This window comes from Hemitrygon akajei, unplaced genomic scaffold (assembly GCF_048418815.1).
Source record: "Hemitrygon akajei unplaced genomic scaffold, sHemAka1.3 Scf000164, whole genome shotgun sequence".
Lineage (NCBI taxonomy): Eukaryota > Metazoa > Chordata > Chondrichthyes > Myliobatiformes > Dasyatidae > Hemitrygon > Hemitrygon akajei.
This window is the reverse complement of record NW_027332050.1, coordinates 934,984-950,640: the sequence shown is the minus strand read 5'-3', so window position 1 is coordinate 950,640 and position 15,657 is coordinate 934,984. Positions and strand designations below refer to the sequence as shown.

Here is a 15,657-nt window from a genome sequence, read left to right as displayed (position 1 = left end):
CTGCCTTTCCTTTTCTCCATACTACTTGTTACGTCCTTAAGGAACTGTTTCAGATTTGTCAGACACGGTGTCCGTTGACAGAGATCATGCTGTTTTTGACAGCTTTATCATTCATCTCCAATTATCAGAAACATCATTGTTATTACTGGACACCAAAACGTTCAAAGCTGCTGAGGTTAGTCTATAAGTCTTAAAATGTTTTTCTTTATTTGCCTTCCTCCCTTCTTAAAGTGTGCAGTGACATTTGAAATCACAGTGTCCTCCGAACCCATATCAGAATCGAGTGATTCTTGAAAGATCATAACAAATGCATTTGCTATCTCTTCGGCAACATCTTTAAGAGCTCCGTGTCAGACAATGTATGCCTTTTCGTTTCCCTGGCACATTTTCGTTTGTAATAGCAAAGGCTCTCACGCGTTCTACCTGGCACGCACACTGGTAATGTCTTCCACAGTAAGGTCTAATGCGAAGTTCTCATTCGGCTCATATGCCATTTCTTTTCCCCCTATTACTATTTCACCAGCATCACTTCCAGAGGTCTATTTTCAGCTCTCACCTCCCTTTTCCTCTTTACGTAACTGAAAAACAGACTTTTAGCATCCTACTTCATGTCATTGGCTAGTTTGCCCACATTTTTAACTTTTTCGATTATTTTGAGTTTCCTGGCCACTTTTTTGGATTAAAAAAAACACAATAACTTCTAAAACATGATGCGACCCTTCCTACAGTCAACACCTCGGTCCGAGAACCAAGTGGCTCTGCTATAAAAGTCGACTGTGCAATATTGCTAGTTTCTAAAGTAAAATCTTCCCGTGGAATGCTGCAAACAAACTTTGTTTTTCGTATTTATTTGATTGTGCAATTTGAGCCTGAGAAGGAAGAGTCATACTTTTTTTTTTATCACACAACGTCCAAATTGTCTAAGTCAGTGTTAACAGTAATAAATACAAGGTGTTGCTCTTTTTAGCGGACGCACAGATTTCTACTTCTCCCTTCTGCAAAACTCCTTCCACATATCGCATTGGTTCGCTGCCCTGCTTTGGATCTTTTAATCCCTAATTCCCGACGATACATCAGTCAGGTACACTACCACGCCTCATTCCTCCTCATGTCTTACCCACTCTAAACTCCACTCTCTCTGCGCCTATCCCAAACTTACCAACAAACCCCCAGACAAAGATTGTGCTGTTGTAATGTTTCGGACTGAATTTGTGGAGTCCAACACGTCCTTATCCCTACCACATGAAGAAAGCCCAGCTCTGCAGCATCGCAAAACTGTTACTGACCTCCTCAGTTCTGCAGAACTCCCATCCACTGTCACCAAATTCATAGATCCTTCGCCCAGATCTGTTTATTTTGACCCAATACCCAAGATCCACAATCCCGATTTTTCCGGATAGGCCCATTTGCTGCCTGTTCCTGACCCACTGTACTCCAATGCTCTTACCTCAAACCGATTCTGTCTTCCCAGATTCAGTCGCTTCCCAGCTACATCGGCGAAGCTTATCATGCTCGTGATCTCCTCTCTAATGATCAATTTCCTGACCACGATTGCCTCATTTTCAGCGTGAATAACCACTCTCAATACGCCTCTACCTTGATCCGCCATCACTTTCCTCCGTCTGGCAGAATTCATCCTCACCCTCAATATTTTTCCTTCTGCTCCTTCTACTTTATCCAGGCTCGAAAGCTGTCTATGGGCTTCGTCCCTGTGCCAAACTTACCCCAGGAATGTTTCCCATCTTGTCCTCCAGAACACTGATGACAGCATTGATGCTTTTCATGCACCTACTCTGAGGCCGTGAATTTCATCACATTTGCCACCAACGTCCACACTGACCTTAACCACACTTGGTCCATTTTAACAACTCCCTTCCCTTGCTCGATCTCTGTGTCTCCATCACTGGAGATAAATAGTCGACCCTCTTCATTAGAAACATACCGGCTCCAACTGTTACCTGGTCCATATCTCTTCCCTGGAAGTTTCCTGTAAAAATACCATTCCCTTTTCTCCTTTCCTTCATCTCATCTGCATCTGCTCCAAGAATGTGGCCTCCATTCCAGATCAGAGCTGCTTACTCTCCGCGGCCCTAAATACATATTGCACTCTTTTCCACAGTTGCTGCCTGATCTTCTGAGCTCTCCCTGCATTTTAATCCTTCAAATTAATTAATTAAATATAATTCCCCTCCAGTACAAATGATACCACACTCACCTTCTAGCACATCCCTTCTTAGTGAGACCAAAACAGCTCACAGTACGCCAAAAGCAGCCAGCCCAGCGTTTTCTGAAGTTTCATTCATTCTTGCTTTTATATTCTATTCCTCTTGAAATTAATGCTAATATCACATTGGCATTTTGCAGCAGCGACTCAACCAGCAAATAAACATTTAAGGAATTCTAAAATATTCCGTGCTTTTATTTAATCATACAGGAGAAGACACCGCATTCAATTCCTTACCTCTTTGCCCATTCTCCCAATCCGTCTAAATCATTGTGGAACCTGTCTGCTTTTTCAAAACTATCTGCCCCTCTACCTATTTTCGCATCATCTGAAGATTATGCCACAAAGCTATCTATTCCACTTCCGCAGAATGCTAGAACATAGAATATAGAACGTAGAACAACACAGCTCAGTACAGGCCATTCGGCCCACAATGCTGAGCCGACCCTTAAACCCTGCCTCCAATGTAACCCTCCACCTTAAATTACTCCATATGTCTGTCTAGTGGTCTCTTAACGTTCACTAGTGTATCTGACTCCACCACTGACTCAGGCTGTGCATTCCACGCAACAACCACTCTCTGAGTGAAACATCTTCCTCTAATATCCCCCTTGAACTTTCCTCCCCTTACCTTAAAACCATGTCCTCTTGTATTTGGCAGTGGTACCCTGGGGAAGAGGCGCTGGCAATCCACTCTATCTATTCCTCTTAATATCTTGTATACCCCTATCATGTCTCCTCTCATCCTCCTTCTCTCAAGAGAGTAAAGCCCTAGCTCCCTTAATCTCTGATCATAATGCATGCTCTCTAAACCAGGCAGCATTCTGGTAAATCTCCTCTGTACTCTTTCCAATGCTTCCACATCCTTCCTACAGTGAGGCGATCAGAAATGGACACAGTACAGCAAGTGTGGCGTAACCAGAATTTTATAGAGTGCATGATTCCCCAGCGACTCGTAAACTCTATCCCTCGACTTATGAAAGCTAACACTTCATAAGCTTTTGTAACTACACTATTTACCTGTGAGGCAACTTTCAGGTATCTGAGGACTTGTACCCCCATATCCCTCTGCTCATCCACACTCCCAAGTACCCTGCCATTTACTTTGTACTCTGTCTTGGAGTTTGTCCTTCCAAAGTGTACCACCTCATACTTCACCGGTCTGAAATCCATCTGCCACTTTGCAGCCCAATTCTGCATCCTATCAGTGTCTCTCTGCAATCTTCGACAACTCTCAACGCGATCTACAACACCAGCAACCTTTGTGTCGTCTGCAAACTTGCCAACCCACCCTTCTACACCCACTTCCAGGTCGTTAATAAAAATCCCAAAACCGATCCATGTGGGTCACCACTAGTCACAACCCTCCAATCAGAATGTACTCCCTCCACCATGACCCTCTGCCTTCTGCAGGCAAGCCAATTCTGAATCCATCTGGCCAAACTTCCCTGGATCCCATGCCTTCAGACCTTCTGAATAAGCCTACCTTGTCAAATGCGTTACTAAAATCCCTGTAGATCAGATCCACTGCACTTCCCTTATCTATATGCATGGTCACCTCCGCAAAGAACTCTATCAGGCTTGTTAGGCACGATCTGCCCTTCACAACACCATGTTGACTGTCCCTGATCAGTCCATGATTCTCTAAATGCCCATAAATTCTATTTCTAAGAATTGTTTTCTAACAGCTTTCCCACCACAGGCGTAAGGTCTCAATCGTCTATCCCTACCACCTTTTTTTGAACAAGGGGACAACATTCGCCTCCCTCCAATCCTCCGGTACCATTCCCGTGGACAACGAGCACATAAAGATTCTAGCCAGAGGCTCAGCATTCTCTTCCCTCACCTCGTGGAGCAGCTTGCGGAATATTCCATCAGGCCTCGGGGACTGATCCGTCCTAATGTATTTTAACAACTCCAAACCCTCTTCTGCCATAATATCAACATGCTCCAGAACATCAACTTCACTCATATTGTCCCCACCGTCATCAAGTTCCCTCCCATTGGTGAATACCGAAGAGAAGTATTCATTGAGGACCTCCCTCACTTCCACAGCCTCCAGGCACATCTTCCCACCTTTATCCCTAACCGGCCTTATCTTCACTCCTGTCAACCTTTTCTTCTTCACATAACTGAAGAATGCCTTGGGGTTTTTCTTTACCCAGCTCGCTAAGTCCTTCTCATGCCCCTTTCTTGCTCTCCTCAGCCCCTTCTTAACCTCCTTTCTTGCTACCCTATTTCCTGAATCGACTCATCTGAACCTTGCTTCCTAAACCGCACGTATGCTGCCTTCTTCCATCTGACTAGATTCTCCACCTAACTTGTCACCCATGGTTCCTTCACCCTACCATTCTTTATCTTCCTCACCGGGACACATTTATCCCTAACATCCTGCAAGAGATCCCTAAACATTGACCACATGTCCATAGTACATTTCCCTGCAAAAACATCATCCCAATTCACACCCGCAATTTCTAGACTTATAGCCTCATAATTTGCCTTTCCCATATTAAAAATCTTCCTGTCCTCTCTGATTCTATCCTTTTCCATGATAATGCTAAAGGCCAGGGAGCGGTGGTCACTGTCCCCCAGATGTTCGCACACTGAGAGATCTCTGACCTGACCCGTTTGGTTACCTAATACTAGATCTACTATGGCATTACCCCTAGTAGGAATGTCAACATACTGTGAAAGAAATCCGTCCAGGACGCACTTAACAATCTCTGCCCTGTCTAAACCGCTGGAACTAATCAGTTGCCTATCAATATTAGGGAAGTTACAGTCACACATGGTAGCAACCCTGTTATTTTTACACCTTTCCAAAATCTGGCTCCCAATCTGCTCCTCTGTATCTCTGCTGCTATCAATAGAATGTATAGAATACTACGAATAGCGGAACTGCTACTTTCCTGTTCCTGACTTCTACCCATATTGACGCAAAAGAGGATCCTTCTTCATTACCCACCATTTCTGTAACTGTAATAGTATCCCTGACCAGTAATGCCCACCCCTCCTTTCCATTTCCCCTTCTCTATCTCTTTTAAAACATTGAAATCCAGGAAAATTGAGAATCCATTCCTGCCCTGGTTCCAGCCAAGTCTCTGTAATGGCCATCACATCATAATTCCATGTATGTATCCAAGCTCTCTGTTGATCACCTTTGTTCCTGTTGCTTCTTGCAATGAAGTACATGCACTTTAGCCCTTCTACCTTATTACCTTTACACCCTTTATTCTGTTTCTCTTTCTTCAAAGCCTCTTCGTAAGCTAGATATGGCTTTACTCCAAGCACTATACTTGCAGCTCTCGCATGACATTTATCCTCCTCCACCTCACTATCTGCTCTAACACTTTGTATCCCTTCTCCCTGCAAATCTATTTTAAACCCTACGGAGCAGCAGTAGCAAAACTTCCCGCAAGATGCTAGTCTCCTTCCAGTTCAGTTCAGGGTAGTTAAGAAAGCTTATGGAGTATTAGGTTTCATAAGTCGAGGGATAGAGTCTAAGAGTCGCGATGTAATGATGCAGCTATATAAAACTCTGGTTAGGCCACACTTGGAGTACTGTGTCCAGTTCTGGTCGCCTCACTATAGGAAGGATGTGGATGCATTGGAAAGGGTACAGAGGAGATTTACCAGGATGCTGCCTGGTTTAGAGAGTATGCATTATGATCAGAGATTAGGGGAGACTGGACTTTACTCTCTGGAGAGATGGAGGATGAGAGGAGACATGATAGAGGTATACAAGATATTAAGAAGAATAGATATAGTGGACAACCAGCGCCTCTTCCCCAGGGTACCACAAGAGAACATGGCTTTAAGGTAAAGGGAGGGAAGTTCAAAGAGGGTATGATAGGATGGCTTTTTACTCAGAGAGTGGTTGGTGTGTGGAATGCACTGCCTGAGTCAGTGGTGGAGGCAGATACAGTAGTGAAATTTAGGAGACTACTAGACAGGTATATGGAGGAATTTAAGGTGGGGGGGGGTATATGGGATGCAGGGTTTAAGAGTCGGCACAACATTGTAGGCCGAATTTCCTGTACTGTGTTGTATTGTTCTATGTTTTATGAACTATTGGAACTAATCAGGTGCCAATCAATATTAGGGAAGTGAAAGTCACCCATGATAACATTTTGCACATTTCCAAAATCCCAATCTGCTCGTCCGTATCTTTGCTGCTCCCAGGGGGCCCATTGGATACTGCCAGTAGAGTAACTGCTCCCTTCCTGTTCCTGACTTCTACCAATACTGACAGAGAAGATGATCCTGCTACATTACCCACCCTCTCTGTAGCTGTAATAGTATCCCTGACCTGTAATGCCACCCTTCATCACCACCCCCCATCCCTTGAAAGCACTGAAATCCAGGAATATTGAGAATCCCTTCCTGCTCTGGTGCCAGCCAAGTCTCTGTAATGGCCACTACATCATAATTCCATGTATGTATCCAAGCTCTCAGTTCATCACCTTTGTTCCTGATGCTTCCTTCATTGAAGTTCAGGTACTTTTTCCCCTTCTACCTTACTAAATTTACACATTTTATTCTGCTTCACTTTCTTCAAAGCCTCTTTATATGTCAGATCTGGCTTTACTCCATGCACTATACTTGTAGATCTCGCATGACCCTTATCCTGCTCCACCTCACTATCTGCTCTAATATTCTGGTTCCCCTCCCCCTGCATATCTAGATTAAACCCCCCGGGGATTCACTAGCAATCCTTCCCACAAGGATGTTAGTCCCCATCCAGTTCAGCTGCAACCCGTCCGTCGGAACAGGTCTCACATTCCCTGGAACAAAGCCCAATTGTCCAGAAACATGAAGCCCTCCCTCTTGCACCAACTCCTTAGCCATGTATTTAGCTGCATTATCTTCCTATTTCTGGCCTTACTAGCATGTAGCTGGTCCTGTCCTTCAACTTTGCACCTGACTCTCTCAATCTACTTTGTAGGATCTCCTCCTTCTTCCTATCCACGTCATTGGTCCCTACATAGACCACGACATCCGGCTGCTCACCCTCCCTCTTGACAATACTGAGAACTCGATCCGAGTTATCGTGGGCCCTGTATCGTGTATCTGTCCCCCTAACTGTCGAATCCCCAATCACTACTGCTCTCCTCTCTTCCCTCCTTCCCTTCTGAGCCGAGGGTCCAGTCTCAACCACTCCAACTTGTCCCTGGTAGGTTATCCCGACCAACAGTATCCAAAACGTTCTTACGTATAACGTAAGCGATCCCAACGTAGACCACTGTGGAATACCACTAGTCACCGACAGCCTACCGGAAAAGGCTCTCTTTATTCTCACTCTTTCCTACCTGCTAAACAGTCATTGCTTTTTCAATGCCAGCATCTATCATGTAATACCGTGGATCTTGACGTTTTTAGCAGCCTCATGTCTGATGCCTTATCAGAGGTCTTCTAAGAATCCAAGAACAGAACAGCTACCGATTCTACATTACCTATTCTGCTTGATAATCTCTGAAGGAGTTCCAAAAGCTTTGTCAGGCAAAACCTTCCCCTAAGGAAAACTTGCTGACACTTGTCAGAAAATATGTTGACTGTAATATTCGATTTAAACATCTTCCTAGACACTGAAATCAGCCTAATTGTCCTGTCCTTTCTTCTGGCTCTCTCCCTTCCTGACAGTTTGAGTGATGGTTGTAATTTTCCATTTTTCCGGATCCATGCTAGATTCAATTGACACTTGAAAGATCACTATTGTTGCTTCCACAATCACGTGCTCCACATATGAGGACCCTGGTGGGGCATAATATCTTGTCCAGGAGACTTTTAAAACTTCAGGCTTCGATATCCAAAGAACCTTCTCTCTTCCAATGGCAACTTCACACGCATTGTCCTTGACACTCTCGAATTTCTGACATATTTCTTGTTCGTTTATTCTGTATTTTTGATATTTTTGTATTCACCAGGTGGCCCTGTAATGCCACAAGGGGTCCCTCTGTTTCTGGGATGAGGTCTCCCGATGTGAGCCATGCTTTGGAAGCTTCGTTGTAGACATCTAGTCTGCTCAGATTACGGACTAGTGTTCCAGGGAGGGTCATGTTCCCCCATTTGTTAAATTCTTCTCCTGTAGTGACTATGTCATAAGCTTTCTGAGTTGATCTTTCCTTTAGGTATAATGGACTGTACTTCTTGTCAGAATGTATACGTTCACGTGGGCTATGAATTCCGGTTTTTTTTTATGAAACTATATTACTAGAGGTGTTACCTGACTGTTCAGTATTTAACACCCTGGAAGAGGTTCCACTGCTAATGTAATGGTTTTTTTGTAGCAGGTGAATTTGGATTATGGTTAGCGATAACGGGTGTTTTCGAAAGTGAACTGGATCTTTTGTTAGGGTAATCGTGATTAGATGGAGCAAGGGTTCACAGTTGGTCAAGATGTCACTTGGAAGAGTTAAGTTTAATTATAATTGGCCCTTTTGTTTTTTTCTATCCTTATTTTCTTTTCTAAACCTTTAGTTAAGATTCATAAATATAATTCCTTTTATCTTATGCCGCGTGCTGTCTATTATTTCTGTGCAGTGACTTTATAACAGGGCAGCAAAGTACACAGCATCCACACTGAACGGGGTTTGCGGTGGGAGAGCCCTCTGAGTATCACGGGTTCGGCAAGACCGGAGTGTATATTAATCTAGACTTATGCAGCCAGGGAAACCAGCGGGGTTTCATGTTATTGTTCAATGTCTGTTATTATTCTTCCCCTTCTGTCCTCGGTAATGTTAATCTAAGTGTGCCAGAGTGTACATTTTTCTTTCAAAAAATTTCTCCTTTGAGGTCTTATTTTTCTTTCTAAGTTTTCCAGATTGATATCGAGCCGAAATTTGTTGTCAAACGAAGACGTTATTTAGAATATACCGGAAGTGTTTATTGCACTTGTTTTATGTTTACTATTGAGCTTTGTTTGCCAGATTTTCTTAATCCTGAAGTAAATTCTGTGGAAACTTTGACTCTGTGGCAGTCGGATTTTTTTTTTGTTTGCTTTGACACCTAGAAACCTATATATTTCATTGTCACCTGTCTGTTGTATGGTATCATGCTAACCGGTTTTAAATTCAACTAACTCTATTACTTCTTTCTCGTTGTTTAATGTTCTGCATTTACCTTGTCCAGAGTAAAATAGAAACATAGAAAACCTACAGCATAATACAGACCATGCGGCCAACAAAGTTGTGCCGAATATGTCCCTACCTGAGAAATTACTAGGCTTACCTATAGCCCTCTATTTTGCTAAGATCCATGAACCTACCTAAATATCTTAATAGACCCTACCGTATCCGCCTCCACCACCATTGCTGGCCGCGCATTGCACGCACTCACGCATATGTTCCTAATTTTCGAAAAGGGATCTGCTATTGTATTAATTGCTTTAGCTTTATTGGTGATGTAGCATTTAATTTCAAATCGTCCAGGAAGGTGTGTTAAGGTAAGAACGCTTGGTTGTTTCTGATCTGGAACCCTATGCTTCTCCGATTCAGTTAATTACAGAGCGTGTTCGCAGACAGTCCAAACCCTAATCGGCATTGAGTGTCGCCTGGAAAATGCTTTGGTTTAATTTGAAACGCATGGGGAACCTGCGCCACCGTCTCTTGTGGGGTCGAACATGCCGGGGTCATTCTTCACCGTGAGTCTACATGAGCGCACAGTTTCGCAGTCGGCATTGCTGCACGGAGGGTTTTTATCTGACGTCGTTTCCTCAACTCCTGCCACCGGATCCGACCTGTGGGTGGACAGTTCTACCCCGGACTCTACTCCAATAACAGACACTGAGCGTCATTACCTGGACAATAGAACAGGTGCAGCGGAAAAGCAATGACGACCAACCTGGGACTCTAACGATGTTGATGCCTTCTCTCATTTGCTTAAGTGATTCAGGTTAATTTGGAAGCTTTGTGGAAAACTGTGAGGGGTCTCACATACTGTACTCACAGTAGGCAAAGTAGGTGGCGGGTTCAGCTGCAGTCTGGATCCGCTCATGTTTGTGATATTGATGTGGTGTCCTAGTTAATTAATGAGCTGCGGTTTGCACAATGTCGCTCCATTCGATGATGCAATACTTGCGGTTGGAATACTTAAAATCACGAGTTGTTTTTTCTTCTCCTGCATTGGCTGTTCTGGATAGCAACAGCACGTGTCATCCCTCCATATATAGAGGCTCTGGACAAGCGCACACCCAATACAGCAAGTCGACACTGAGGTAAGCCGTAGCACTTAGCGTCTGGCAGTAGACAAGTGATTATGCTGTACGTATCGTGTTTTCTCTCTCTCTCTCTCTCACCCCCTCTCCCTCTCCCTCCCCCTCTCTCTCTATGTCTCTCTGTCCTCTCTTTCTCTCTCTTACTCACACCGTCTCCTACCTCTCTATCTCTGTTCCGGCTCCTTTCTCTCCTACTTCCTCCAGTATCCGTCTTACAATTTAATCTCTCTTTCTTTCTGTCTCTCTCTGCCATTCGTCCCTCCATCTCTGTCCCCATTATGCAATATTCCGCACCGCAGCCCTCCGTTTCTACTAGAATATATGTATCCACCTCGATCTTTACCCTCCAATATCGTCTTCATCCCATCCAAAGAGACTCTGTTTCAGACAAATCAGCCTATGGGAGACGTTGGTGAGATTATACCTGGGGCTCGGTTAATAACCACACAACGAACAGTGGGTCTACATGCATCTCTGTCATGTGCGCAGTCTATGGGAAGAGGGAAATCACGGTCAGTGGTGCTCAGGTCACAGCGACGTCAGCCCTTGAACTGAGGGGTGTCACAGGTTCTATTACCAAGGTTTCTGACCACACTTACCAGTGTGACGGTATGAGCGAAGGGCAGGGCGTGGGATGATGAAAGGGGATACGGAGCGGCTGAGTGAGTGTGTGGGAAGGTGGCAATGGAAAACCCTGTGGATAGCTATAAGGGCATCGTCTTTGGTGTAGAAGACATAGTCATTATTAAATGAAAAGAGATCTGTTGCTGGTGATGCCCAGTTAGTGGAGCTGTTGCACCATACCCAGAGAATAAAGATCACCATAGGGGAACAGTCGCTAACCCAGTCTATACCTTGTACTTCTCCCCGGGCACGTCAACGCGTCTAATTTGGCGCATTGTATTTTGCTGATGTACCCGTCGTATTTTTGACAGCTTTGGTGAAAATTCCCGAGGGATGGAAACTGGTTTCTCCTCTATTGATAACCAGAATGAGAATCACAAAAAATGCTTGAGGATCTCAACAGGCCAAACAGCATCAGTGAAAAAAAGAAGTGCAGTCCGAGATTCGGGCCGAAAACACTTCGGCAGGACTGGAGAAAAAAAAACAGCTGAGGAGTAGATTTAAAAGGCGCCGGGTGGGGAGAGCGAAACACTAGGTGTTAGGTGAAACCTGGAGGGGAGGGAGTGGTGATAAAGAAATTAGCTTGGAATGTGAAAGAGACAGGACCATTTAAAACAGAAAAAAAATTGTCAGAGCACCAGAGGGAGGCGATGGGCGGTCAAGGAGATGTGAGAGAGGGAAAAGGAGATGGGACATAGAAAGTGGCGGGGGTGGGGGGCTGAGTAGGGTCGGCGGTTTGGAAGGCATTACTGGAAATTTGAAAAATCGATGTTCAGTTTATCAGGTTGGAGGCCACCCGTACAGAATATAAGGTGCTGTTCCTCCATCCTAAGTGTGCCCGCATCACGACAGCGGAGAGGGCCATGGATGGACATACAGCAATGGGAATGGGATGTGGAACTAAAATGGATGACCACTGGAATGAAAAGCCTCATCCTGAGATCATATGCAGCTGTGACGTAGGAATTGAGAGAAGGGGATGTAGTGTTTACACGTAGCAGGGTTGAACGAGGAATAGTTCCTCTAGCCCCCTCTCCCCTTCCATACGGATCGCCCCTACATGACTCCCTTGTCCATTTGTCCCTCCCCACTGAATTTCCCTCCCGGCTCTTATCTTTGTAAGCGGAACAAGTACTACACCTGCCCCTACACCTCCCTCACTAACATTCAGAGCTCTAAACAGTCTTTTCATATGAGGTGACACTTCACTTGTGAGTCTGTTGGAATCTTTTATTGTGTTCTGTGCTTCCGGTGTGGCCTCGTGTACATCAACGAGACTCGACGTAGATTGAGAGATGGCTTTGAAAAAGACCTGTGTACAGTCCGCCAGAACAAGCGGGATCTCCCAGTGGCCAGCGATTTTAATTCCAGTTCCAATTCCTGTACCGATATGTCCATCACTCACTGTCGTGATGAGGTCACGCTTAATTCCTTTTCACCATTTCCTATCCCCTTATCCCGCCACTCACCTTATCTGCTTCCCGCCAATCGCCTCGCTCTGGTAGTCCTCCCCACACCCCCCACACCCCATTTTTTTTCTTTCATCCATGGACATCTGTCTCAGAATGAAGACCATTGTCGCCCCCGGTGAGGCCTCCAGTATATTGACCAGACTCGACGTAGATCGGGAGACAGCGTCGACAAGCATTTACGTTCCATCCACCAGAACAAACGGGATCGCCCACTGGCCACTGATTTTAATTCCAATTCACATTCCCATTCCGATATGTCCATCCATGGCCTCCTCCGCTGTCGTGATGAGGCAACGTTTAGGTTGGGGGAACAACACTTGATATTCCGTTTGAGTAGGTGCAACCTGACGGCACCAAAACCAATGTCCCCACGCCCCCTCCCCTTTTCACCATTTCCCATCCCCCTTTCCCCCTCTCACCTAATATCCTTGCCTGCCTGTCACCTCCCTCTACTGCTCCTCCCCAATTTTGTTTTCTTTCTTCTATGGCCATCTGTCTCTTGCACCAAACATTTTATCCCCCCATAGGTGCTGCTGCTTTGTAGAGTTCCTCCAGCATTTTGTGGGTGTTGCTCTGATTTCCGGCTTCTGCAGGTTTTGTTTTGTTTGAGAATTCGGGATCACATTTATTATCACTGGCATTCACTGTGTGACGTGAAACGTGTTTTTGTGCAATACAGTGCAAAGACAGAAAATTCCCAATAAGTACATAAGTAAAGGGAGATAGATAGATAGATCGATAGATAGACAGTCAGACAGACAGATAGATAAACCGACCGACAGATGTGTAGATCAATAAGTCGATAGATAAATGGATAGACAGATGGACACGCTCCAATGGGCAAAGTCTCAGCAGGATGGAGTCAGCGAGGATGTTTTCACTGACTCAGATGTTTTGGATCAGGGACCTGCTCCATCATCAAGGGATGCCATTGGCAATCAATCTCAGAATGAAGTGTGTCATCGTTCACATATTTGGTGCAATTTCTTCTTCTGTCCCAACAGCACAGCGTGAGAGTGAAAAATTGTAAATTGCAATAAATAAATACTTATGGCAGACAGGAGCTGTCAGGAGAGGAAGGGGAGAGACATTAGATGAAGTACACTTCATTAGAACTGAGGAGGGAGAGAAACGTAAGTTGGTCTGGGCAGCTGAGAAGGTGGGAAGGCGCTTTAGAAATGAAATATCTCTGCTCGGCTGAGATTTGACTGAATTGGTTTATCTCATGTACGAGATACAGTGCACAGCTTATCTTTACACTCCACACCAAACTCTCTCCTTCTGTCCAACCAGCCCTACCCTCAACCCGCTCTTACATCTTCCTTACCGTGTTCATCCAATTCCACTCAATCACTCTTCCTCTCCCGCCTATTCTCTCGCACTCCCTCCTTCCCCATCTCTCTGACAGAATCTCTGTCTTTTCCTGGAGTGGAGGAGGCTACCTGAGGTGTTCTAACCGATGGAGGGCATGCATAGTTCACACAGCGGGAACGTTATCCCATGTAGCAGAGGCTTCAGTAGCACACAATATAGATCTAAGAGGCGGAGTGAGAGGCTCACCAGGATTGTTAAATGACCGAAATCAACTAGGGCTGGTTCTCCCGTTGTCGAGGATGCTAACCAGAATGCGCCCCGCTGCGGTGGGAAGGATAGTGCTTGGGTAGAGATACACTGACACTCCATCCCCTGTATCGAGATGAGCCAGTTAGAATTGTGGGATTATAGCCAATGTACAAAATCTTTCGGAATACAACGATGTTGAGTACTAGACCTGGCTCAGCAGGCCGATGGGCTGTTTGCTGTATAACCCTGTGAATGGCCTTATGCCCATGGCAAATACTGGATAGTGACTGTTTCTGTTTCTCATAGGGTAACAATGCTGCCCGTGTTTCTGCTTGTCGCCTCGCTGGCCAGCGTGGAAGTCTTGAGCAAAGAGTAAGACGAGAATCAAATTCCTTTCCTGCCGCAGTCCCACCATCTGCCGCTCTATCCCGATTCCTTGTATCCCTGCCAGTGCTGCCTCTGTGTGCTGCACTCCCTCCGAGCAGGCACTGCCTGCCTCGCCTCCCTCCTTCAATCAGTTTTCCGGGACCAGCCGCCCTCCCCAACCCGGCTTCCATTCACAAACTCCGCCTCTTCAATCCATATTGCTTAAATCCTGATTCTCCCTGTGATGGAAACCGAGGCAAGAACCACAACTGAGTAGTTGGATTAAACATTTGTACCGAGCCCAATCAGTAACTGTAGACACTCGGCAACATACAATATGAGAGCTAAGAACCGAGCTCCTTTCAAAAAATACATTTGCGGTCCCCTCTCCAGCACGGCGTCTTTCTGCAAACCAGCCTCCCACCAGATAACATCCCCCATGTTTCGCGCACGGCTCTCTTAATGTCGTACCTTGTTGCACGGTTGGGTTTGATCTGAGAGCCCTTCTCTTCTGATGGCCCACATCAGAGAATTCACTGTTTTGTGGAATGTGTGGGATTCTTGTCTGCATTGTCTATTGAGCTTCTGACTCTCTCATTGTGTTTTTGCTTCCAGTCATTGCTTGGGATATGATGTCCTCTGCACTACTGCGGATTATGAGGTAATGTGATCGCTGACTATTACTTTTCAATTCCTCCTTCCCCCGGAAGTCCCGTCTCTCCTTCAGCCACATCCGTTCTCTCAAGAACCTCCCTGTCACAGGTCATTTTTCACTGTTGGCACCTGAGCATCTAATTACCCAACACCGCCACGTGCAGATTCCCGTCCACGTCATTCTTCCTCAGGCCGTAGGGACGAATTGTCTCCACGTCTCCGTCATTGGTTCTGAACTATGGAGCTGCTTAGTCATCAACACCGGGGAGTCAGACGCAGCTGGAGAACTGCAGCCAGCTGACTACCCACCCTGACCCCACTTCACCCAAGGAGGGGAGGGTAAGGAGTAAATTTTGTTGTGTCTTTTGGAGAGGGTACGAAGGAGCTTTACTGGGATGTTTACTGAATTAGTGGGTCCGTGCTCTGGTAGGAATTTGCGCATACTCGGAATGCTTTCTTGAAGCGGCGGTACCTGAGGTGAGGTCATTAATGGTTTAAATGTTTGAGAAGTAACTTTGACATGTGTTTTACGTGAGAGGCGG

At 45.4% G+C, this 15,657-nt stretch overlaps 1 long non-coding RNA gene across 1 annotated transcript in view; it reads left to right on the top strand.

Annotated features, from left to right (window-relative positions):
* The window catches only part of LOC140724118 (uncharacterized), a 48,112-nt gene extending 32,990 nt beyond the window's left edge, over positions 1-15,122 (top strand). The window contains exons 2-4 of the long non-coding RNA XR_012098041.1: positions 10,362-10,436; positions 14,402-14,467; positions 15,077-15,122. This is a non-coding gene — a long non-coding RNA (uncharacterized lncRNA). The remainder of the gene's footprint in view (positions 1-10,361; positions 10,437-14,401; positions 14,468-15,076) is intronic.
* The last annotated feature ends 535 nt before the right edge of the window (positions 15,123-15,657 follow it).